Here is a 23,993-nt window from a genome sequence, read left to right as displayed (position 1 = left end):
CCTCTTCATGGCCAAGTGGGAGGAGGATGTAGTCCTATGTGACAGTCCACCCCAGTTGGTCATGTGGAGGAGATTTATTGACGACGTCCTGTTCATCTGGGACGGCGACATCAACTCTGTAACCACTTTCCTGTCTGTTCTCAACAACAATGATAGGGGTATAGTACTCACCTATGAAGCCAGCTCTACCCAAATCCATTTTTTGGATTTGGTTATTACAAATGTTAATGATGTAATTACCACCTCGACCTATTTCAAATCAACTGACAGGAATAGTTTCATTCCACTCGACTCCTGTCACCATCGCTCCTGGTTGTCTGCTGTCCCCAAGGGCCAGTTTTTGCATCTAAGACGGAATTGCTCTGACCTCAATTAATTCCGTAAGGAGGCCTTAACTTTAAAATCCAGATTTCTGAACAAAGGGTATGATGCTGCCACACTAGATTCTCTCATCATAGAGGTAGAGAATAGGAAACGTAAGGACTTATTAAGCGACAAACCTCCCCAGGTAGTAGACAGGGAGGACTTTGGATTAGCCTTCCTCACGACCTACTCGAGCCAACATTGGGCCATCAAAAGGATTATCAAAAAACATTGGCCTGTTATCAAAAACAATCGGGTTTTGGGACCCTTACTGTCTGATAAACCACGTGTTTTATTTAGGGGAGCCACCAATTTCAGACATTTATTGGGACCCAACATTCCTGTTCCGTCTATACGCCCCACCTTTTTTGGTGACTTAAAAGGATTCTCCCCCTGTAGGAGATGCAATGTCTGTAGGGTTAATTCACTACGAGATAGAAGACTAACAGAGTTCACATCTAGTGGTACAGGTGTCACATACTCCATCAAATCACTCATCACATGCACCACGAAATGTGTCGTATATCTTCTTAGGTGCCCATATGGGTTGGAGTATGTTGGACGTACCACTAGGAAATTGAACGTTAGGCTGGGGGAACACATCACCAATATCAAGCAAGGTTTTGACAAGCATAGTGTCTCTAGACACTATGATCTTGTGCACAACAGGGACCCCAAGGGAACTGTTTTTATTGGTATTGAGAAATATGTCCCCCATTGGCGGGGCAGCAATGGTAAAAGAACCATCTCTAGATCCGAAACAAACTGGATCTATAGACTTGGTTCTCATGCCCCCAATGGTTTGAACATAGAGTGGGACATCAACTGTTTTATTAATAATAGTTGATGTACTCCTCAACAATAGGTTTCAATCTACTGACATACAATTCTCCTATCTTATTTTAACTGTGACAAAACATTTTTTTATAGATATATTTTTTTTTATATATTTTAATTTTTATTTTACAATGTTTTTGATTGTGATGTATCATGGCTGTTGGGGTAATCCAACAGTTTTTGTGCTATACTTACTTCACACATCATTTCTTATGCACCCTTAGGTATGGAGGTTTTTTTAGCCTCAAACTGTATGGTTTTGTGCTAATCTGCATCGTTGAGTATTTCTTATTTTTTGCCACTAGATGGCATTGTCTGTAACACATACTTTTTCCCTTGTATAAACATCTATGCCATTTCTCCTATACCAGATGAGTATTTTACATATTTAATTTATGGGCGTCTCATGCGGAATTTATGTGGGCGGTGTGGAGCAATTGTGTGAGTCAGATTGGCACTAGCCTTGTTCGTCAACCAGCCAATGAATGAGTTGTATGGCGCATCGCTTGTGTTTATAAAGGCGCATGCGCGTGCGTGGTTGCGTACCCCTGATGACGTCAGTTGTGACCAAATGGCCGTAGGGTCACAATGTTAACACGCATTGCGCATGCGCGATTTCGTTTTAAACAGCAAAGGAGTTTTATTTTGTCACTTTTGTTGTAAGTGCTTTTATCCATTAGTTTTTACTACTGCATCTAAATAAATCAAACAGTATTAGTCTATCTACACTATTGGAGTCCCCCTTTCTTTTCTTGGGATCTGTGGTCTACTTGTGCCTGGTTTATTTGGGAAGAAGCATTGGAAGGAACCCCTGGGAGCATTCCCTCTGCACTGGTGCCCCTGTTACTGCGGATCAGTTGTTTAACCTCCCTGGCGGTATGATTATTTCAGATTTTAGGTGCTGAAAGCGGTACAATTATTTTGCATGGAAATTTGGCGTTTTATATTGTAGGTCTGTAAATCTTAACAATAACACACTTAAATCTGTCCAAACCAGAGTCTAGTAGATATCCCGGGTATGATAATGTTTGAAACACAAAAACATAAATTATAATATAATAAATAAAAATAAATAATTAAAAAAAAAAAAAAAATAGTACTAAAATAAATTTCCCCACAATTCACTATCGCTCAATTCTGCAAGTGTTCTAATTTACTATCGCTGTTTTCTAGCTGGTCTAAAGCCACTTTTGACGTAAAGGGACACTTTTTGGTTGCTATGGACAATCTCCAGTTTCCAGGCAGAAAGAACAGTGTATATAATATAAAACTGCATGCAGGGCATGGGACAAAGCACTGGGGACAAAAGGGATGTGAAATCATTTCATACAGTACTGTAATCTGTAAGATTACAGTACTGTATGTATTATGATTTTTACTTTTTTTTTAATTTGCCGCCAGGCTCCGCCTCCGTGCGTCGCGCCGCTCGCAGGGAACGGAGCCTGGCACGGGGAGGCTTCGGAGGAGGACGGAGCCCTCGGACACTGCGGGTGACATCGCAGGATCCCGGGGACAAGGTAAGTAAAGCCGCCCCAGGATCCTGCAATGCGATCCCGAGTGTGGCTCGGGGTTACCGCTAATGGTACTGAATTTTAACCCCGAGCCACACTCGGGAATACCGCCAGGGAGGTTAAGGAGGAGACCGGCAGGATAAGCTAAGGAATCTGTTGTGAGACATCCCTAGGAGTCCATCCTCCACTACTAAGCCTGTTTTGACCCCCCTGAGTAAGGGCGGTCGCAGGCTCTCTGGTAAGCCTCCAACTTTATCATCTGGTGGCGGGCTGTACTAGCGGTGGACCATGTAACTCCGAACCCTGCATTGGCTTTTTTGTGGACTTGTCTTTTCACTCACCACATCTATGAACTTTATTTTAATTACCGTATTTATCGGCGTATAACACGCACCGGCGTATAACACGCACCCCAATTTAGGAGGGAATTTTAAGGAAAAAAAAACTTTTAGGAGGGAAGTTGAAGGGAAAAAAAACTTACATTTAAACGCCCATCATTGCAGCCTTCTCAGTGCAGCCATGTCAGTGCAGCCTTGTCAGTGCAGCCTTGTCAGTGCAGCCATGTCAGTGCAGCCTTCCCCAGTGCAGCCTTCCCCAGTGCAGCCTTGTCAGCGCAGACTTCCCCAGTGCAGCCTTGTCAGTGCAGACTTCCCCAGTGCAGACTTCCCCAGTGCAGACTTCCCCAGTGCAGCCTTGTCAGTGCAGACTTCCCCAGTGCAGACTTCCCCAGTGCAGCTTTCCCCAGTGCAGCTTTCCCCAGTGCAGCTTTCCCCAGTGCAGCCTTCCCCAGTGCAGCCTTCCCCAGTGATCCCAGCCATTCTGGGCTTCAAAATCGCCGATCGCGATTTGAAAATGGCGCCGCCGGCGCCGAAATACACAGAGCCGGTCCTCGGCTCTTTCCGGCGGCTGTCGTTCACTTTCGGCTCCACTCGTAGTCCCGAGCGGAGCTATCCGAACCTAGCCGAGTAGGTTCGGATAGCTCCGCTCGGGACTACGAGTGGAGCTGAAAATGAACGACAGCCGCCGGAAAGAGCCGAGGACCGGCTCTGTGTATTTCGGCGCCGGCGGCGCCATTTTCAAATCGCGGTCGGCGATTTTGAAAATGTGAAAGGTCGGGATCGCAGGGGATCGGCGTATAACACGCACCTGCGATTTTCCCCTGGTTTTAAGGGGAAAAAAGTGCGTGTTATACGCCGATAAATACGGTACTTGCACTTGTGTTTTACCTTTTATACACCCTGTAGGGTATGGTTTTACACCAGCTAATATCACTTATTGTTTTTCACTATTGTATTTCAACTTTATGATTTAATAATTCTAGGTCACAATATAATATTTTACACGTGTTTATAACATACATGTTCACTTTATTATTAGTCCAGCGCTACACTGCTTTTTTTGATATTGTTAAAAAGGGGGCCACTGGGGAATGAGGAGATTTCAAAGGATATAGTTTGCATACCATGTCCCAAAGGTGTAGAGAGTGTGATAAGGAGGGACTCAAGATGGCCCCACGTTCCTTTGAGGGGAGCCATAACAGGAGGTTCATGGAATGTGGGGTACTAGTTTGTGCTTCTAACCAAACCCAATCAGGTATTTTCTAAGGTTAGGTTTGCTTTAGTGCCAGTGGTGACAATCTCACAGAAACATATAAATCTCAAGACAAGGATACTTTTATAAAAAATGAAACTCTTCCATTACATATTCTTTTATGCAAATAGAATATAATCAAAGTGCTATTTTTTTTTTTCTATGACAAAGTTTCACTGACACCAATGTCAAAGCGTAACTTTACTGTGTCAATTAAAATTAACTTTTTGTAATCCTTAAAGGAGTTGTAAAGGCAGAAGGTTTTTTATCTTCATGCATTCTATGTTTGTAGCAGCCTCCCCAGCACCCCCCCCCCCCCCCCAATTACCTACCTGAGCTCCTTCTCTCTCTCCGGCAATGTCAACGATCCCCTTAGCTATCCAGTACAATCCTCCTAATTGGCTGAGACAGAACAGCAGTGCTATTTGCTCCCATGGCTGTCAGTCAAAATCAGTCAGCCAATCAGGGGAGAGAGGGGGCGGGGCCAGGGCTCAGTGTCTGAATGGATACACGGAGCTCTGACTCGGCTTGGGTAACCCCTGTAACAAGCTGCTGGCTGAGGGGCACTCGAAGGAAGGAGGGACTAGGTGCAGCAAAGAGGGACCCAAGAAGAGGAGGATCAAGGCTGCTCTGTGCAAAACCAAATGCACAGAGGAGGTAAGTATAACATGTTTGTTATTTAAAAACAAAAAACAAAAAAGCAAGCCTTTACAATCACTTTAAGTTGCTAGAATTAGTAAATAGATAGGAAGGTATATTATATTTACTTATTTTAAACTTTTTTTACATGTCTTCAGGTGCTTCCTGGTTTCTGGCCTAGGCCAAAATGATGTAATAGATCCCAAGAGTCTTCATGGGCATTTTTTTTTCTTTTATCTGGAGAAGGGGAGGAGGGACTTCCTCAGCTACGTAAACCCTCCTACTTGCATTCCGGAGCTAAAGGCAGAGGGATTCCAGGAATCCCAACCACCACACTACCTGCCTGGAGTTTGCATGTTCTCCCTGTGCCTGGGTGGGTTTCCTCTGTGTACTCCAGTTTCCTCCCTACACTCCAAAGACATGCTGGTAGGTTAATTGGTTCCTGTATAAATTGGCCTTAGTATATGTATGTGTGAATGTGAGTTAGGGACCTTAGATTGTAAGCCCTTTGAGGGCAGGGGCAGATGTGAATGTGCAATATACAATATATGTAAAGCGCTGCGTAATTTGACGGCGCAATATAAGTACCTGTAATTAAAAAAATAAATGCTACATGAATCATATGCCCTTTCTGAAAATGGCCAGGGAGAGAAATGCTAGGGGGCTGTTTTTCAAAAGTAAATAAATAATAAATACAGTCTGCATTGAATATTAAACATGAATTAACCCCCCTGGCGGTATTCCCGAGTGTGGCTCGGGGTGGATTTTCAATATCAAAAGCGGTATCCCCGAGCTCGCATCGCAGGATCGCATCGCAGGAACCATGTAGAGGTTACTTACCTTGTCCCCTGGATCCTGCGATGTCTCCCCGCTGTGATCCGCGAGCCGCTGTGTCTCACTCAATTCACAGTGCCGAGCTCCGTTCCCTGCGAGCGTTGTGACGCACGGGGATGGAGTTCAGCGCCAAATTCAAAAAGTGAAACACACAGTACAGATACAGTATACTGTAATCTTACAGATTACAGTACTGTAACCAGGGCTTTTTTTCTCAGAGAAAAGGTGCAGGAACTCAACTATGCCCGCCACACTCACATACCTGCCAAAAGGCATCAAATAGTAGCTCTTCCTTCTGCATACAACCCCCTCCCTCCACTGCCCTCATCTTCTCCCCCCTCATATATCTTACCTTTGTTGCAATATTAAGCTGAAGCACCTATCTGGCTGTAGTACCTCCCAGCATACTATACTATACTACAGTCACTTGCAAGGGAGATTATGCAGTAGGAGCATCAACAACTGGTCACCAGAGAAAAAATGGAGACCACAGAGGGTGCAGCCTACCACGTACCCTCTCCTGCCCATGACTGCACTGAACCCTGGGCACCTGTTCTGTATCTCCCTTGTCCCTGTCCGGCACTCAGTGGGATCTGCGCAGGGGATCTGACCTGTGGGAGCTACTGGGAGATAAGCTATCACTTGTAAACGCAGAAGGTGGACTTCACTGTTACCAAGTGATAGTGGTGAGCAGGGAGCAGAAGACCTGAGCCAGAGGTGGTGGAACTGAGTTCCCCCTAGTTCCTGCTGAAAAAAGCCCTGACTGTATCAAATAATTACACATCCCCTTTTGTCCCTAGTGGTCTGTCCAGTGTCCTGCATGCAGTTTTATATTATAAAAACTGTTCTTTCTGCCTGGAAACTGGAGATTGTCCATAGCAACCAAAACTGTTCCTTTACATCAAAAGTGGCTTTAGACCAGCTAGAAAACAGCAATAATAAATTAGAATCACTTGCAGAATTGAGCGATAGTGATTTGTGGGGAGATCCGTCATCAAACACTAAAAGCAATGAAAGCGACAATTCTGCAACTGAGCAAATTTCAGTGTTTTTAATTTGATTACATTATTGAATAATTTTTATTATTATTATTTGATATAATTATAGTTATTTATTATATTATAATCTTTGATTTCGTTTTTCAAACTTTATCATACCCGGGATGTCTACTAGACTCTTGTTTGGACACATTTAAGTGAATTATTTCTAACAATTACAGGCCTATAATATAAAACGCCAAATTTCTGTGCAAAATAATTGTACCGCTTTCAGCACCTAAAATCTGAAATAATCATACCGCCAGGGAGGTTAAGTAATGTTTTCAGTGTGGTGCTTAGATGCAATTTAGTTCCGCTATAGCAACGTACTATGCCCATGTACAGTGCCTTGAAAAAGTATTCATACCCCTTGAAATTTTCCACATTTTGTCATGTTACAACCAAAAACGTAAATGTGTTTTATTGGGATTTTATGTGATAGACCGACACAAAGTGGCCCATAATTGTGAAGTGGAAGGAAAATGATCAATGGTTTTCAAAATTTTTTACAAATAAATATGTGAAAAGTGTGATGTGCATTTGTATTCAGCCCCCCTGAGTCAATACTTTGTAGAACCACCTTTCGCTGCAATTACAGCTGCAAGTCTTTTTGGGGATGTCTCTACTAGCTTAGCATATCTAGAGAGTGAAATTTTTGCCCATTCTTCTTTGCAAAATAGCTTAAGCTCTGTCAGATTGGATGGTGAGCATCTGTGAACAGCAATATTCAAGTCTTGCCACAGATTCTCAATTGGATTTAGGTCTGGACTTTGACTGGGCCATTCTAACACATGAATATGCTTTTATCTAAACCATTTCATTGTAGCTCTGGCTGTATGTTTAGAGTCATTGTCCTGCTGGAAGGTGTACCTCCACCCCAGTCTCAAGTCTTTTGCAGACTCTAGCTCTGTCAGATTGGATGGAGAGCATCTGTGAACAGCAATTTTCAAGTCTTACCACAGATTCTCAATTGGATTTAGGGCTGAACTTTGACTGAGCCATTCTAAAATGTGCATATGCTTTGATCTAAACCATTCAATTTTAGCTCTGTCTGTATGTTTAGGGTCTTCGTTCTGCTGTAAGGTGAACCTCCGCCCCAGTCTCAAGTCTTATGCAGGTTTTTTCTAAGATTGCCCTGTATTTGGCTCCATCCATCTTTCTGTCAACTCTGACCAGCTTCCCTGTCCCTGCTGAAGAAAAGCATCCCTACAACATGAGGCTGCCACCACCATGTTTCATGGTGAGGGCGGTGTGTTCAGGGTGATGTGCAGTGTTAGTTTTCCGCCACACATAGCGTTTTGCTTTTAGACTAAAAGGTAACATTTTTGGCATCATCTGACCAGAGCACCTTCTTCCACATGTTTGCTGTGTCCCCCACATGACTTCTCAGAAACAGCAAACTGGACTTCTTATGGCTTTCTTTCAACAATGGTTTTCTTTTTGCCACTCCTCCATAAAAGCCAGATTTGTGGAGTACACAACTAATAGTTGACCTGTGGGCAGATTCTCCAGCCTGAGCTGTGAATCCCTGCAGCTCCTCCAGAGTTAAGGTGGGTCTCTTGGCTGCTTCTCTGATTAGTGGTCTCCTTGTCCGGCCTGTCAGTTTAGGTGGACGGCCATGTCTTGGTAGGTTTGCAGTTGTGCCATACTCTTTCCATTTTCGGATGATGGATTGAACAGTGCTCCATGAGATGTTCAAAGCTTGGGATATTTTTTTATAACCTAGCCCTGCTTTAAACTTTTCCTCAACTTTATCCCTGACCTGTCTAGTGTGTTTCTTGGCCTTCATGATGCTGTTTGTTCACTAAAGTTCTCTAGCAAACCTCTGAGGACTTCACAGTACAGCTGTATTTATACAGAGCTTAAATTACACACAGATGGACTCTATCTACTAATTAGGTAACTTCTGAAGGCAATTGGTTCCACTAGATTTTAGTTAGGGGTATCAGAGTAAAGGGGGCTGAATACAAATGCAAGCCACACTTTTCAGCTATTTATTTGTAAAAAAAAATGTAAAACAATTTATAATTTTCCTTCCACTTCACAAATATGTGTCACTTTGTGTTGGTCTACCACGTAAAATCCCAATAAAATATATTTACGTTTTTGGTTCTAAGATGACAAAATGTGGAAAATTTCAAGGGGTATAAATACTTTTTTAAGACACTCTAAGTAGCATGCATCTTACATTGGTGTGAGTGGGAATCATATGCCTTTGGAAAATAATGGTCCATTATTTGTTCATTGGCTACTTACCTCAAATGAGTGGATGCGGAAGGAATGTTTTACTAGTGCTCAAGCTTCAGCAAGAAACTCCCCCCCTAGCACTACCCCTGTGTTAGAAGCATCTCTGAAATTACAAATAGACAGCATTTTCCGTGAGCTTATTTTTCTTCTGATATATTATTATTACACCTTTTTATCAACAGGCTGAAATTAACTTTATTGCAGAAATCTAAATGGAACTTAACAATGTACATTGCTTGTTCCAGTCTTTCAAGCATGATTAATATTTACCAAACAACATTCATTCCAAATGCAGTACTCAAAGCCTAGCATATTTCTGTGTGTTCAAGGGAGTAAAATGTAAATGTAGAGAAAGAGACATACAGAGTGGATCTCGTGGAAGCTGGTAAATGTAGGACAGGTAAGCTGATTCTTTTGTTGAATAAAATAACACATAAAAGAATTAATAGGTAAGGGTGCAAGAAAAGGAAAGAACTTAATTAAAAACACTATCGTATGTAGTATAAAAAGGGTCAAAATGAAGGTATAATAGAAATGATATTGGGTGAGGTTCAGTTATGGCAATTTATGCTGTCTTCAAAAAAATCAAAGCAACATTTTTAGATGTATTCCATGGTTTCTGTGAATGTCTCTATATCACATAATAACTACATAATCTCTATATCACATAATAAAACATCTGTAAATATTCACTCTTAAATTGGTAAAATAGTGCAGACCTTCCCCTCAAGGATTTGTATGTGTGTTGTTATTCAGTTGTATTCTCTCCCTATCAGAGCAGAGGTGTCTACTTGATGTCACCATGTGAAGCTTCCTCAGAAGCTGTCCAATTTTCTCCTACAGGTGGGCACTTTGACTCTGTCAGAGGGGGGCATTTAATATCAACAATACCTATAGCTCTCTTTTATGTAATCTTGACCAAGCTGATGCTTCTGCTCTGACAGGAAGGTAATACAACTAACAGAACATACGTACATCTATCAGTATTTCAGTAGAAACTGACAATAGGAAAGGGATATTGAAGAAAGCATGGAAAGCCAAACAAAGCTATGGTTTAAAGAAGATCCTAGAGATTATAGTTGAAAGGAAATTTCTGGGACCTATAGTTTTGGATTATCATGAATACTTGGGAAGTTTAGTTGATTAGCTGCGAATTACAAAGAAAACACACAATTACAAGAGACTAAGGGATTGATTTACTAAAGGCAAATAGACTGTGCACTTGCAGTTGATCCAGAGCTTAGTAAATGTGGTAAAGCTTCACTTTGCAAAAGATACCCAACCACATGGAAGGAAAATAAAAAAACAGCATTTTTACTTGCACATAATTGGATGGTGGTAGTCTAGCATGGTCTATTTGCCTTTACTAAATCAACCCCTAAACATCATGACAATTCACACTCATTTTTTAAAAATAGATATGTTTACCTGCAAGAAACGCCACTATGGTGTAATCCTGTATACACTGAATTAAATGCGTTGGAGGGATTTCAGATCTGGGAGGCTGCAGATATCCATTATATATCTCAAGTATACAGCCAAAATATATTGAAATCTTTCTCTGATCTACAAGGGGAATGTGCTTTGTCTAGACAACAGTTTTATAGGTATTTTCAACTGTGATATGCCCTGCAGGGCCAAGCTCGCCACTCCAATTTGGTGCTAATTTTCCACCCTTTACTGCGTAATACTCTACATGAACACAATAAGAAAGGCATGATTTCACAAATTTACTCTACTTTAATATCGGCCACACAGGACGTGGCTAAATTGCCCTGTAGAAATGAAAGGGAACAGGATATGGGTGATTTTGGAGGAGAGACCTGGGGGATGTGTTTGCAGTCCATACCTTCTATCTCAGTCTTGCCTTCACACAAATTGTAACAATTTTTTACTGTTGCATAGACCTATCGCACCCCATTACAGCTCCATCACTGGGGGGAGATGGGAGTCACCTATCTGCCCTAAATGTTACAGAAATGAAGGAGATCTCATTCTGTTTGGCAGGCATGGCTTGACACTCCTGGGCTTGCTCCACCTCAATTGGTTATGCATAGGTTACTGTGAAGGGTCATGCGACCCTTGGAATATTCTATATAAGTGGTTACTAATTACACCTAGGGGTTCTTATAGGTAAATTTGAGCATAGTTGACTCTGACTCGTACTCCCTATTCTCTCACATGAAGGTTGTCCTGTGTTTTCATTCCATGGGATAGCAAAATTGCATACGGTGTACAGCCTCTTGGCCGTAGCCTTTACATTTTTTTTCATTTTTTTTTTGTATTTTGTTTTGTTGATATTTTTCCTTTGCTCTGTATTTACGTGCCATTATACCTTTTGTATGTATATTCAGAAAAATCTACTCAGTTCACTTTAGATGTGGTACTGTAACCAGGTTATATTGTCTGATTATCCTAAATTACAGAATCCTATGTCATGTTTCTTGGGTACTTTACTCTTTATGTATACCAAACTTTTTGTTGGTTATTGGCACAATAAACATATTCCTGATTATAAAAAATAGGTATGTTATATTTAAGAAGTTTAGAGCCCATTTAGACCTCGGCATCCAGGAGCATTGCATAACGTTTTTTGTGCATTGACAAGCATAGCACTAAGACAGCCGATTCCAATTAAAAGGCTGGTAGTACACCCAAACGTCCAAAAAAATGGATATGTGCCATTTTTGAGAATGCAGCACATTACAGTGTGCTGCCTTGCTATGTGTTGAGGTGCTTTGCAATTGGATCTGTATTGAATTAGGGCATTAGAATGCAATTTACAGCCACACGCATTTAAAAGGCACCATAGGGCTCTACGTCATCATTGAATTTCATGCAAGTAAGGCAGCCCATTTGTTAAGATAGCTCATTCAAAATAATAGCTTGACGATGCACCAAAACATCCAAAAAAACAGACAAGCACTCATTTTGGCAATGCAGAGCATTACAATGTGGTACGTTACCACGTGCATGTACATTGGCGCTGTGTTTCCTTAGTGCGGTAGGTACTGCACTGGAAAGGTGGCACTGAGCGCAATTCATGCAGGTATGTACAATGTTTTCAGAATAGCTCTTTCATAGTTTTTGTAAATTTGTTTACATTGAGTTGCTATATCAAATTCTGATTTCCGCTCATAAGCGTTAAAGGTTAAGTATACAAAAAGACCAATATCTCAGCTTTTAATAGATGTCAATACATTGGGGTTGATTATTAAAACTGGAGAGTGCAAAATCTGGTGGAGCTTTGCATAGTAGCTAATCAGGTTCTAAGTTCAGCTTGTTCAAATAAGCTTTGAAAAAAAACCTAGAAGATGATTGGTTTCTGCAGAGCATCGCTAGATTTTGCACTTTCTAATTTTGGTAAATTCTCCCCCTATTGAGTCATGCTTCGAAAAAATCTCTGCATTGGAGTTTGCAAGTCTGCCCTGAAACACACAGTGGACATCCACTCTTAACTGCTTAACTGTTGTATTATTCATTTGTTTTATGCTATGGTGAGTTCAGCAGGCTGGAATGAAGCTCCATTGCAAAGGATCAGAGCCGCCTACCGCAGTGGCAGGGAGGTCTGACTCTTGGATTCTTAAAGTGATTGTAAAGGATATTTTTTTATTTAAAATAAAAAAGATGTTATACTTACATGCTCTGTGCAATAGTATTGCACAGAGCTGTCATTAATCTCTGCTTCTGAAGACCCCACAACGCTCTCTGCTCCTTCTTCCAAGTTGTGTGCTGAGGGTGCCCCCCCCCCCACATAGGTGCATTCCCAAGTCAGGCTATGTATGCCCATAGATTCATGCACAGCTCGGCCACACTCCTCACAGCAGCTCCTGCGGCTGCCTGTGTCTCCTGTGAGACCAGAAAGAGAAGGAACAGTGATGCAGCCAGGGACAGCCCTGGATTGTTGAGAGGTGTCAGGTAAGTGTATAGGAATGGGGGGGAGGGGGGACAGGTAGTGGGACATTTTTAACCTTAATGGTTAGAATGCACTAAGGTAAAAAATGCTTAGACTTTAGAACCACTTTAAAGCGTGTATTTTAATTATTTCTAGCCTACTTTTATTATTCTGGATGATTTTGAAGTTTGTAAACGTATTATGTTAAAATATCTATACTTTTACTTTGGTGAGTTCTGTGACACTTATTCAATATGCTTTGTGAGTAGGAATTGCTATGCAACACATTTCACAGAGCCACTGAGTTGCTGAGAGGAGGAGTTTCAGGAGGAGGAGTCAGTACAGGAATCACTTCTTGCAGGGAGCAAAGTACCATGGGATATGTAGTCTGTAGAACTCAAGAGTCACAGCAGAGGAGTATGATATATTGAATTAATGTGTGATGAATAATGAATAAAATATCTCTGCACCCTACATCAACATCCAGTTAGAGCCGCTAGCTGAAAATCAGCTTCATATATATGGGTCTGTTTGTTAGTAGTTTGTAAACCACATGGTTTAAAGGCGTTGTATGCCCTGTTTTTTTTTTTTTCATAAACATAACAAATATACCTATACTTACCTGTTCTGTGCAATTGTTGTGCACAGAGCAGCCTTGATCCACTTCTTCTGGGGTGCTCCGCTGGCACTCCAGGCCCCTCCCCTTCATCGGGTGCCCCCACAGAAAGCCACTTTCGAGGGGGGGAGGCACCCATGTGGGCTGGCTGCTAGAGTCTATTGACACAGACAGTGGTTCTCGGCCCCACCCCCCGCTCCTGCGTGTCACTGGATTTGATTGACAGCAGCGGGAGCCAATGGCTCCTGCTGCTATCAATCTGTTCAATGAGGAGAGAGACAGCGGCTGGAGCCACTGCGCTTGTGCACATCGCTGGATTAGATCGGGCTCAGGTAGGAGAAGGGGGGGGGGGTCTGGGGGGGAGCTGCAGCACAGAAGGTTTTAGAATGCATTAAGGTGAAAAACCTTGAGGCTTTACAACCACTTTAACCACTTCAGCCCCGACAGATTCTACCCCCTTCCTGACCAGAGCACTTTTTGCGATTCGGCACTGTGTCGCTTTAACTGACAATTGCGCGGTCATGCGACGTTGTACCCAGACAAAATTGACGTCCTTTTTTCCCACAAATAGCGCTTTCTTTTGGTGGTATTTGATCACCTCTGCGGTTTTTATTTTTTGCGCTATAAACAAAAAAATAGCAACAATTTTTTTTGTTCTTTTTTTATTTTTTACTTTTTGCCATAATAAATATCCCCCAAAAATATATATAAAATTTTTTTTTTTTTCCTCAGTTTAGGCCGATATGTATTATTCTACATATTTTCAGTAGAAAAAAATCGCAAGCGTATATTGATTGGTTTGCGCAAAAGCTATAGTGTCTACAAAATAGGAGATAGATTTATAGCATTTTTATTATTATTTTTTTTGCTAGTAATGGCGGCGATCTGCGATTTTTATTGTGAAATAAATAAATCGGACAATTTTGACACATTTTTGGAACCATTGGCATTAATACAGCGATCAGTGCAATTAAAAATGCATTGATTACTGTAAGAATGTCACTGGCAGTGAAGGGGTTAACACTAGGGGCCGGTGAAGGGGTTAACTGTGTTCCCTGGGAGGTGATTCTAACTGCAGGGGGAGGGACTAACTACAAGAAGTGACGGATCGTGGTTCCTAGCTAATAGGAACACACGATCTGTCACTCCTGTCAGAACAGAACAGGGAAGGGTGTGTTTACACACACTCGTCCCTGTTCTGTGTCTCCAGGTCACGATCGCTCTTGGCCGGCGGTCATCGCGACCGTCGGCCACGAGCATCGGCACCCCCGCTGTGCAGCGGGTGCGCGCGCCTGCTATCCAGACCCCGTACCACGTTGTACCGTAGCCCACGTACAGTTATGTGGTTTCGCGCAGGGGAGCCAACCTGCCGCAGTAAATCTGGGGCGGCTGGTCCGGAAGCGGTTAAAGCGTTTAACCAATAATGGAAGTTGTTTTTTCCTGTGCTTTAATCTATTAGGCATATTGGATCAATCATCCTATCTTATTGGTGATGTATTAATCTCAGTAATTTGCAGCAAGTATTCTTCACAGGAGCGAATGTTTTTTACATCTCCAACACGTAAACAGTCTGTACTTCCTAGTATCAGTATCTGAATAGTATATGGAAGGAGCAGAGTACTGATATATATTTGGAAGAACGGATTGTTGGTAAAGAGCACCCTCTACAGGTTCAGAGTGAGCAGATGTTACCAGCTGTGACCAGAAATCTTTGACAAACGCAGTAGCCTTAGGAGGGGATAAAGAATACCTCTGATGGTCTTATATTGCTGTATTATATTACTGAATAAAAAAGCTATTGTAACCTTACAGATTTTTCAGCCCTCTACAGATATGCACAAAGCAAGTAAGCTGTTAATATTTGCTTGTCTTTTGTAAATCAAAAATGAATAATTTCATCAGTCTCTCTCATACTATAAATATCTATTTTTCCCTCTTTGCAAATCTCAATAAATCCTAATTTAACAGCTCGGCTTGCTGCTCTGTGTGACGAAGCTGCCTCGCAGCAGTGCTCTGGAATCCGTACATCTTGAATAGTTGAAGCAATAATCCAACGTGTTTCTGATGGCCTGATCGTATCATTTGTCATGACTGCTCAATCTGCCTGAGTTCATTACTCCTATAATGGCAGCACAGAGGCAGAATACTGCATTCCTATGTGCGTTAAGTTGAAGGTTTGAATGACCTCATTGGACCAGGTTAGTGGACCTTGCAACCCTAAGACTCCTCCCAGCATAGATGACTAATTCTTTTCTAACCTCAGTGAAGCAATAGAATTGTCATATTTCACAGTCCTTAACGAAAGCCTATCATTTTGTATTAATTAAAAAAAAAAAGGTCTTTACCTTAAATAATAAGGAAAAGTTGAATTATATTGTTGCATGTATACTTACATATACAGTATATGTTGTATGTATACTTACAGATACAGTATATTATTAAAATGTTAAAGATGAACTCCAGGTAGACTATTAAACATGGCGCTGAGATGTGAAATGTTTTGCCATGGAAAAAGATGCATAATTCTGATCAATCTCATGAAAGATCGATGTTAAATAACCTTGTGAAAGCCAAAAATGTGAGGGACATCAATTTCAATCTATGCTAAGGGGATAGAAACACTGGGGTTGATTTACTAAAGCCTGGAGAGTGCAAAATCTAGTGCAGCTCTACAGAGAAACCAATCCATTTCCATTTTTTTTTACAAAACTTTAAAGGAGGAGTACAACCAGACCTTGCTTAGCTGCAGTTCTCCCATGGATCAGTCTGTTCTGCACTCCTGTGACCTGAAGCTCGCAGTCGGCTGATGTCACAGAGTCAGTTCAAGCTCAGGAAAGATTGCGGCCCAATAGATGGGATCTGCCCACATGCCTGGATCTGAGATGGGGGGGGGGCGGGCAGAACAGACAGCGACAGTCTGCTCTGACAGTAACCATGAGAACCGAGCGATCAGCAGTGTTTGAGCACTCGGTTCTCTGTCTTAGAGCCGGAGAGGGGACTGATGCTGCATCCACCTGGGTAAGTATGTCCAAAAAATAATAATTCCCATACTTCTCTTTTAATACGTATCAAAGATACAGTAGTGATGTGGAGGTCAGAAAGAGAAACCACTGAGCAGTGCTGGGGATCCAGGTGGCTGACACCCCTGGAACTGTTGGTATTGGAAGAAAATTCAGCAAGGGATTACTCAGCAATGATGTGGTGTTCAGCGGCACAGGCAGCCAACTATTCATTCTCTACTTTGCAGAAATGGCATTTTAAAAGATACTCGGAGTAAGTAACTGAGTGACTTAAAAAAAACAGCATTCTATAAATGCACTGGTCTGTCCAAAATAAAGTGGAATACTTTTATTTTAAACCAGGCTATTCTGTGGCCCTCTGGACGTTTCAAAGAGAACACCCGAGGCCCCCTGTATTTAGTAAGTTGACCAACACTGCTAAAGAGACTTTAGGGATAAGTCCTTATGCAGTTCCTCTTTAGTAATTATTCACATTTTTATGATGAGCAAACCATATACAAAATCTAAATACATTAAATCAAACAGAGGGCTTGGTGGTTGGGGTGCTGGCCAGATCAACCAATAAAATGTAACTCTATGTACCAATAAAATTACCGCACACCTACATTCATAATATCTATTTACTACATTTTTCAGAATTTGGTAATGCTAATTTTCTGTAATTTTTGGGTGACCTGAAACAGAGCAATTTTAGCACTTGTTGCATAAAAAATATTGAAATTAAATAATAGAAAATACTGATCTGCTTCAGGTTGTTACCTATTTAAGTGCAGGGGTGTGAAAAATAGTGGAAACAGATAACATACAGGGTTGATTTTCTAAAGATATACAGTGCTTTGAAAAAGTATTCATACCCCTTTGAGATTTTCCACATTTTGTCATGTTACAACCAAAAACGTCAATTTATTTTATGTGATAGACCAACACAAAGTAGCACATAATTGTGAAGTGGAAGGAAAATGATAAATGGTTTTCAAAACTTTTTACAAATAAATATCTGAAAAGTGTGGCGTTCATTTGTATTCACCCCCCGAGTTACCATGGGCCTCTTGGCTGCTTCTCTGATTAATCCTCTCCTTGCCCGGCCTGTCGGTTTAGGTGGACGGCCATGTCTTGGTAGGTTTGCAGTTGTGCCATACTCTTTCCATTTTCAGATGATGGATTGAACAGTGCTCAGTCAGATGTTCAAAGCTTGGGATATCTTTTTATAACCTAACTCTGCTTTAAACATCTCCACAACTTTATCCCTGACCTGTCTTGTGTGTTCCTTGGTCTTCATGATGCTGTTTGTTCACTAAGGTTCTCTAACAAACCTGTGAGGGCTTCACAGAACAGCTGTATTTAAACTGAGATTAAATTACACACAGGTGGACTCTATTTACTAATTAGGTGACTTCTGAAGGCAATTGGTTCCACTAGATTTTAGTAAGAGGTATCAGAGTAAAGGGGGCTGAATACAAATGCATGCCACTTTTTCACTTTTGTAAAAAAAATGAAAACTATAATTTTCCTTCCGCTTCACAATTATGTGCCACTTTGTGTTGGTCTATCACATAAAATCCCAAAAAATACATTTGCGTTTTTGGTTGCAACATGACAAAATGTGGAAAATTTCAAGGGGTATGAATACTTTTTCAAGGCACTGTATAGACTGTGCATTTGCACTCATTTTCCTCAGCTTAGTTAATGTGGTGAAACTTCACTTTGTAAAGAATCCCCAATCAGGTGCAAGGAAAATAAAAAAAACAGCATTTTTGCTTGCACACAATTGGATGATGGAAATCAGCAGAGCTTTAGCACAATCACAACGTTTGATTGACATTATCATTTTTTTTTGTCTTGTAATCATGGTAACTATGATAAAAACATACATAAATATAGATATGATAGTGTGATCAGCACTGAATGAGTTACTTTAATGTATGCAGGGAAGGGGAATTCTAGCCAGCAGTGATACTGAGAGTCAGTGGCACCGTTTACAAGGAAATCTTAGAAGAAGGATTTCTGAAGCCAGCTGGCACTGCAGAGTTTGTCTCAGCCAGCTCTGACCTGCAGCCCCACCTGCTGACTGCAGCAGCGGGGCTCTTCATAGCCAGGCCAGCTAATCATGATAGATTGCACCTGGCTAAGGGAATGTCAGCTCAGTGCTACCCTGAAATCCACCTATCATATGCACCATACAGAATATAGGACAGAATACTAATGGCAAATTGACCTGCCAAAGAGCAACACTGCCCTACATTTAAGCCTGACATTTACAAATAAAATATTTGTAGTGGAAATGTTCTTGGCTCTGTTAGACCATCATCGAGTCATAGTACATAGTAGAATGGGATATATCTGTTTAATATCAACCAGCACTGTTTAGATCCAAACTGACCATCTAATATAACGAACCTAAAAAAATGTGAACCCACAGTGTGGTTACATATTCTCCTTATGCCCCGTACACAAGATCAGAAATTCCGCCAGGGAAAGTCGGATGTGAGCTTTTGGTCAGAAATTCTGACCGTGTGTATGCTCCATTGGACTTTTGCTGGCAGAATTCCAGCCAGGAAAAGATTGAGAGCAGGTTCTCTATTTTTCGGTCGGAAAAAGTTCCTATCCAAAAATGCGTGCGTCTGTATGTAATTCGGACACGCAAAAAAATCACGCACACTCGGAAACAATTTGACGCATGCTCAGAAGCATTGAACTTCATTTTCTCGGCTCGTCGTAGTGTTGTACGTCACCGTCTTCTTGAGCGGAATTCCATGGGAAAAACCATCCAACCAAGTTTTTTCTGACGGAATTTCTGATCGTGTGTATGGGGCATTTGAGTATCTTTCCAAAATTGGTCTGAACTAAGAAAGAAGAAAGCTTTGCATTTGTGTTGAGACTGGGTAATTCTTTAAGGATTACTATACTATCACGGGGCACATACTGCATTAATCCAAGTTTTCCAATGTCTTCAACAAATCCTAATGTGAGCTTGTGAGGACTGAAGTAAAGAGCTGCTACCTCTGGCTTTTTTGTTCAGTTTTGGTAAAGGGGAACCTGTGCTTAAATAAATATTGACAGGCAACTTTTCTGAAAATGCTTATTGCCTGGCTGCTGATCCAACGGCTACAAAATTTCCCAAATTCATGCCCTAAAACAAGTAAAGAAATATTGAGGTTGTTTTACTATAGGCAAATAGGCTATGTGCTTTGCAAGATAATGTTTACTTAGCTTAGTGAATGTGGTGAACATTTACTGATAAATTCTCTGGAAGTCAGCAGTGCTACACCACATTCTCTAAGCAGAGAATAAAATTCCCTCAGAAAAGTGAACAGCCTATTTGTCTTTAGTAAATTAGCCCCATTGAGTAAATGAATCAGAGAGCGTTGAAGTAAGAAAAACAGAAATGACTGCTGGGCAATTTGCATTTTCCTGAGAAGGCTAGTTAAGGGCAGCCTCCACATTTCTGTCAAGGCAGGTTTTCTTTCAAACAGGTGAAAAATAACAAAGACATTTTTTTTAAAAAACTATTTGCTACAATACTCACATTCAGTCTGAAGCTGCCCCAATACGTGCCTTTAAGAGGATGGACTCCAGGGTAAAATGTGTAACCTCCACCATAGGCACTCTTAGCCGCTCACCTCAACACCAGGACCCCTAAATTTAACAAAGGGTCACATAGACTTTCCCTTAACAGGTAAATATCCTCAAGCTCAATCTCAGAGGTCCTCTTGGTGTTAGTCACACAATACACCTGGAAATTCCAATCATTATCGCTTGCATCCAGATGATCCCGGGATGGGAAAATAAACAAAGGACATATAGTGCTCTCTGCTATCAAGCATTTAATAAAGATAATAAAAAGATACACTTACAAACAGGGCACTTCCACTAAGTGGAGGAGTCATGTGAGGTCACCCGCGGCCATCTCCTTGTGTTTTTATGTATGAGTGCTCGTATGCTGGCACTTAGTGGAAGTGCCCTGTTTGTAAGTGTATGTTTTTATTATCTTTATTAAATGCTTGATAGCAGAGAGCACTGCATGTCCTTTGTTTATTTTCCAAACCTGGGATATTGGTGATCATCTGGATGCAAGCGATTCTGATGGGATTTCCAGGTGTATCGTGTGACTAACACCAGGAGGACTTCTGAGATTGAGCTTGAGGATATTTACCCATATGGTAAAGCCTATGTGACCCTTTGTTAATTCAGGGGTCCTGGTGTTGAGTTGAATGACTAAGAGTATCTATGGTGGAGGTTACACATTTTACCATGGAGTCCATCCTTTTAAAGGCACATCTTCACTTTATTTGGGATCTTGCGTGTTCATGTTATATTAACTTTTTCTAATAGCGCTGCACTATTTTGTACTTTATTAATCTGGGGTGTTGTAAATTGGCCTGGAGACTTAGAGGTGTAACTAGAACCTTCAGGGCCCTGGTGCAGGAAACCATGAAGGGTCCCCGACCTCCAACCTGGGCCCTTCCCTCCGAGCCCAGAGACCTTCCTACTGTTCCCAGGACCCTTTCCGGTCCTGCAGCGGATCCCTTAAACATATTGTGCAGTGGACCCCCTTCCTGCAGTCATGGGCCCTGCAATGGTGGTGGAACCCAGGGTCTAGTCGCAAGTGGGACCTTTGCAACCCTGGTAGTTCCACCAGTGGTGTCAGTGGGGACTGTGAATAGTGTCAGGCCATAAAGCAGCAGTGGATGTGGTCAGTAGGGCAGCTGAGGAGGAGGGCAGTATGGGGAGGGGGCTGTGTGACGGAAGGGGGCAGTATGGGGGGACAGTGTGATGGGCGGCATTGGAGGACAGTATGAGGGGGCAGTGTGAGGGGATGGGGGTAGTGGAGGACAGTATGGGGGGCAGTGTGATGGGAGGGGGTAGTGGAGGACAGTATAGGGGGGGAAGTGTGAGGGGTGGGGGGTAGTGGAGGACAGTAAGGGGGAGCAGTGTGACGGGAGGGGGGTAGCAGAGGACAGTATGGGGGGCAGTGTGACGGGGTAGTGGAGGGCAGTATAGGGGGGCAAGGTGATGGGAGGGGGGTAGGGTGGACAGTATGGGGGGGCAGTGTGACGGGAGGAGGGGAGTAGAGAATAGTATGGGGACAGTGTGACAGGAGGGGGGTAGTGGAGGACAGTATGGAGGGGGAGCAACAGTCAGTAGGACACCTGGACACACTATAACTCGCTGGGCAGTGCACTGTGTGTTCTCACTCAGGAATCTGCTGTGGCAGAGTGTTTGTGCCTTACCAGAAGCAGCTTCGGGACAGGGAGCATTTCTCATACCATGTAGCAGAAACAGCCTTCAGGCAAGAAGGAGTCCGAGCCAGAGTCGGGGTGGGGCTGGGAGGCGGAACTGGCGGTCCAAGGTATGGATGACTGCTTGCCTCTAAGCGGGACCTGGAATCTGGGGGGAGGCAGGACCTGGAATTGGGGCTGGGGGATGGAGCTGGCAGTCCAAGGTATGGGTGACTGCTTGCCTCTAAGTGGGACCTGGAATCTGGGGGGAGGCAGGACCTGGAATTGGGGCTGGGGGGGTGGAGCTGGCAGTCCAAGGTATGGATGACTGCTTGCCTCTTGCAAAATTGTGGATACAACTTGTACCAGGCTGGCGGGGCAACAGTAGATAAACCAATCTCCTCCAATCTTTCCTGGCTCCGGCAGGGCTTCCAGCGGCTGCAAGATCGGTTCTTCCATATGCCACCCCACCAACCCTCCTATCCAGGTGTAGATACATGTGACAGGGGAGCCACACAGGCCCCCTGAAGCATGAAGCCATGTCGCAATTGCGACTTTTGGGCCCCCTATAGCTATGCCCTTGTCTGGAGTGTTCAGCTGCTGTTATCATTTTTTGTTTTATGCATTCTATATATTTTGCGCTGTTTTTTTATCAATTATTGTGATTACTTCCACCTCATTTTCCTAATTTTCCACTTCACACTCTTTTTTGAGTCGAGTGATGGCCAACATCATTAATTTTACCTCCTCTGAGCCCAGACTGTCATGTACCTGTGCCCAGCTTGTGAATGAACCGCAATAAATAATCATGTAAAAAATTTTGATCCTTCTCATGTTCCTATGCCAAATGTTTAGAATGTAATCATCTGATATCATCTTATGCTTGGAGGGGTATTCAGTGCAGAGATTTCTGCACAGGTTTTTTTGGTGCAACTATTCTCATTTATTATAAATGAAAATGACTATTATAATTACCGGTATGTCTCTTCTCAAAAGGTATCTCTTTCTCTTACAACACACTATTTCTGGACTGATAACATTGTATCACTGTGGCTTTAAGATATCTGCTGGTGGCCATCTATTCTTCACAGATTTTGGCATTGTGGTTGTAATTCTGTGGTTGTCTTCCTGAAGCTTCCAACATGTGTTGCGGGCGTTGTAAGTTATCTTAGGTACAGGAATAAGTGGGTAGTCAGGTAGGAAACTTCTCACTCCACACTCTTTTCAGCAGTGGTTGGTCAGTTGTAATGTTTTTCTATGTGTGTTCTGTAGGTGAGAAGTGCAAGCTGTGGATCAACACCTGATATGAAAACTTCTGTGAAAACCTGCACAAGTTTTTCTGGTGCAACATTTTTTATGTATTAAACTTTTGGTTTTACAGTATAAGCTCATATTGCTCCTGATGCAAAAACATTATTGGTGTTAGCACTATGCTATATACTTTTATATGGTTACATTTACAAATTAATTTATGGATTGGGGGTAATAGTGAGAATGGGCATTAGCATCTAGAGGTTCAGCTGAGGATGAAAAATTAAGCGTATAGGACAGGGATAAGAAATAGTATAGGTTTAGAAGTTGTTTTTTTTTTTTTTTTTGGTCATTGCAATATTTTTGTAGCAAAAATGTATAGTCACAAACAAATGAAGGTACCCACAAGACAATATTTTTTGATGGTAATATTAGTTTGTTCTTTTGTGAGCTTTCCAAAATAGTATGAAACGTGACAAAACAAGAATTGCACTAATGTCTTGGAAATGTCCATTATCCACGTGCCCTCTGGAAGATTTACCCCCCTTCATGACTAGGCCATTTTTTGCGATACGGCACTGCATTACTTTAACTGACAATTGTGCGGACATGCGACGCTGTACCCAAACCAAACATTATGTCATTTTTTCCCCACAAATAGAGCTTTCTTTTGGTGGTATTTGATCACCATTGCGGTTTTTAGTTTTCGCCCTTTAAACAAAAAAACGACAATTTTGAAAAAAAACTATATTTTTTACGTGCTGTAAAACATATCCAATAAAAAAAAAATAATTTAATCAGTTTAGGCCATTATGTATTCTGCTACATATTTTTGGTAGAAAAATCCCAATAAGCATATAATAATTGGTTTGCGCAAAAAATAGAGCATCTACAAACTATATGGGATATTCTTATTTATTTATTTTTTACTAGT

The 23,993-nt window shown here is 41.9% G+C and overlaps 1 protein-coding gene across 1 annotated transcript in view; it reads left to right on the top strand.

Moving 5' to 3' along the window:
• The window catches only part of NEXMIF (neurite extension and migration factor), a 525,801-nt gene that overhangs the window by 484,336 nt on the left and 17,472 nt on the right, over positions 1–23,993 (top strand). The window lies entirely within an intron of this gene.

The sequence above is a fragment of the Aquarana catesbeiana genome, linkage group LG09, assembly GCF_042186555.1.
Source record: "Aquarana catesbeiana isolate 2022-GZ linkage group LG09, ASM4218655v1, whole genome shotgun sequence".
NCBI lineage: Eukaryota > Metazoa > Chordata > Amphibia > Anura > Ranidae > Aquarana > Aquarana catesbeiana.
This window is presented reverse-complemented; position numbering and strand designations above follow the sequence as displayed.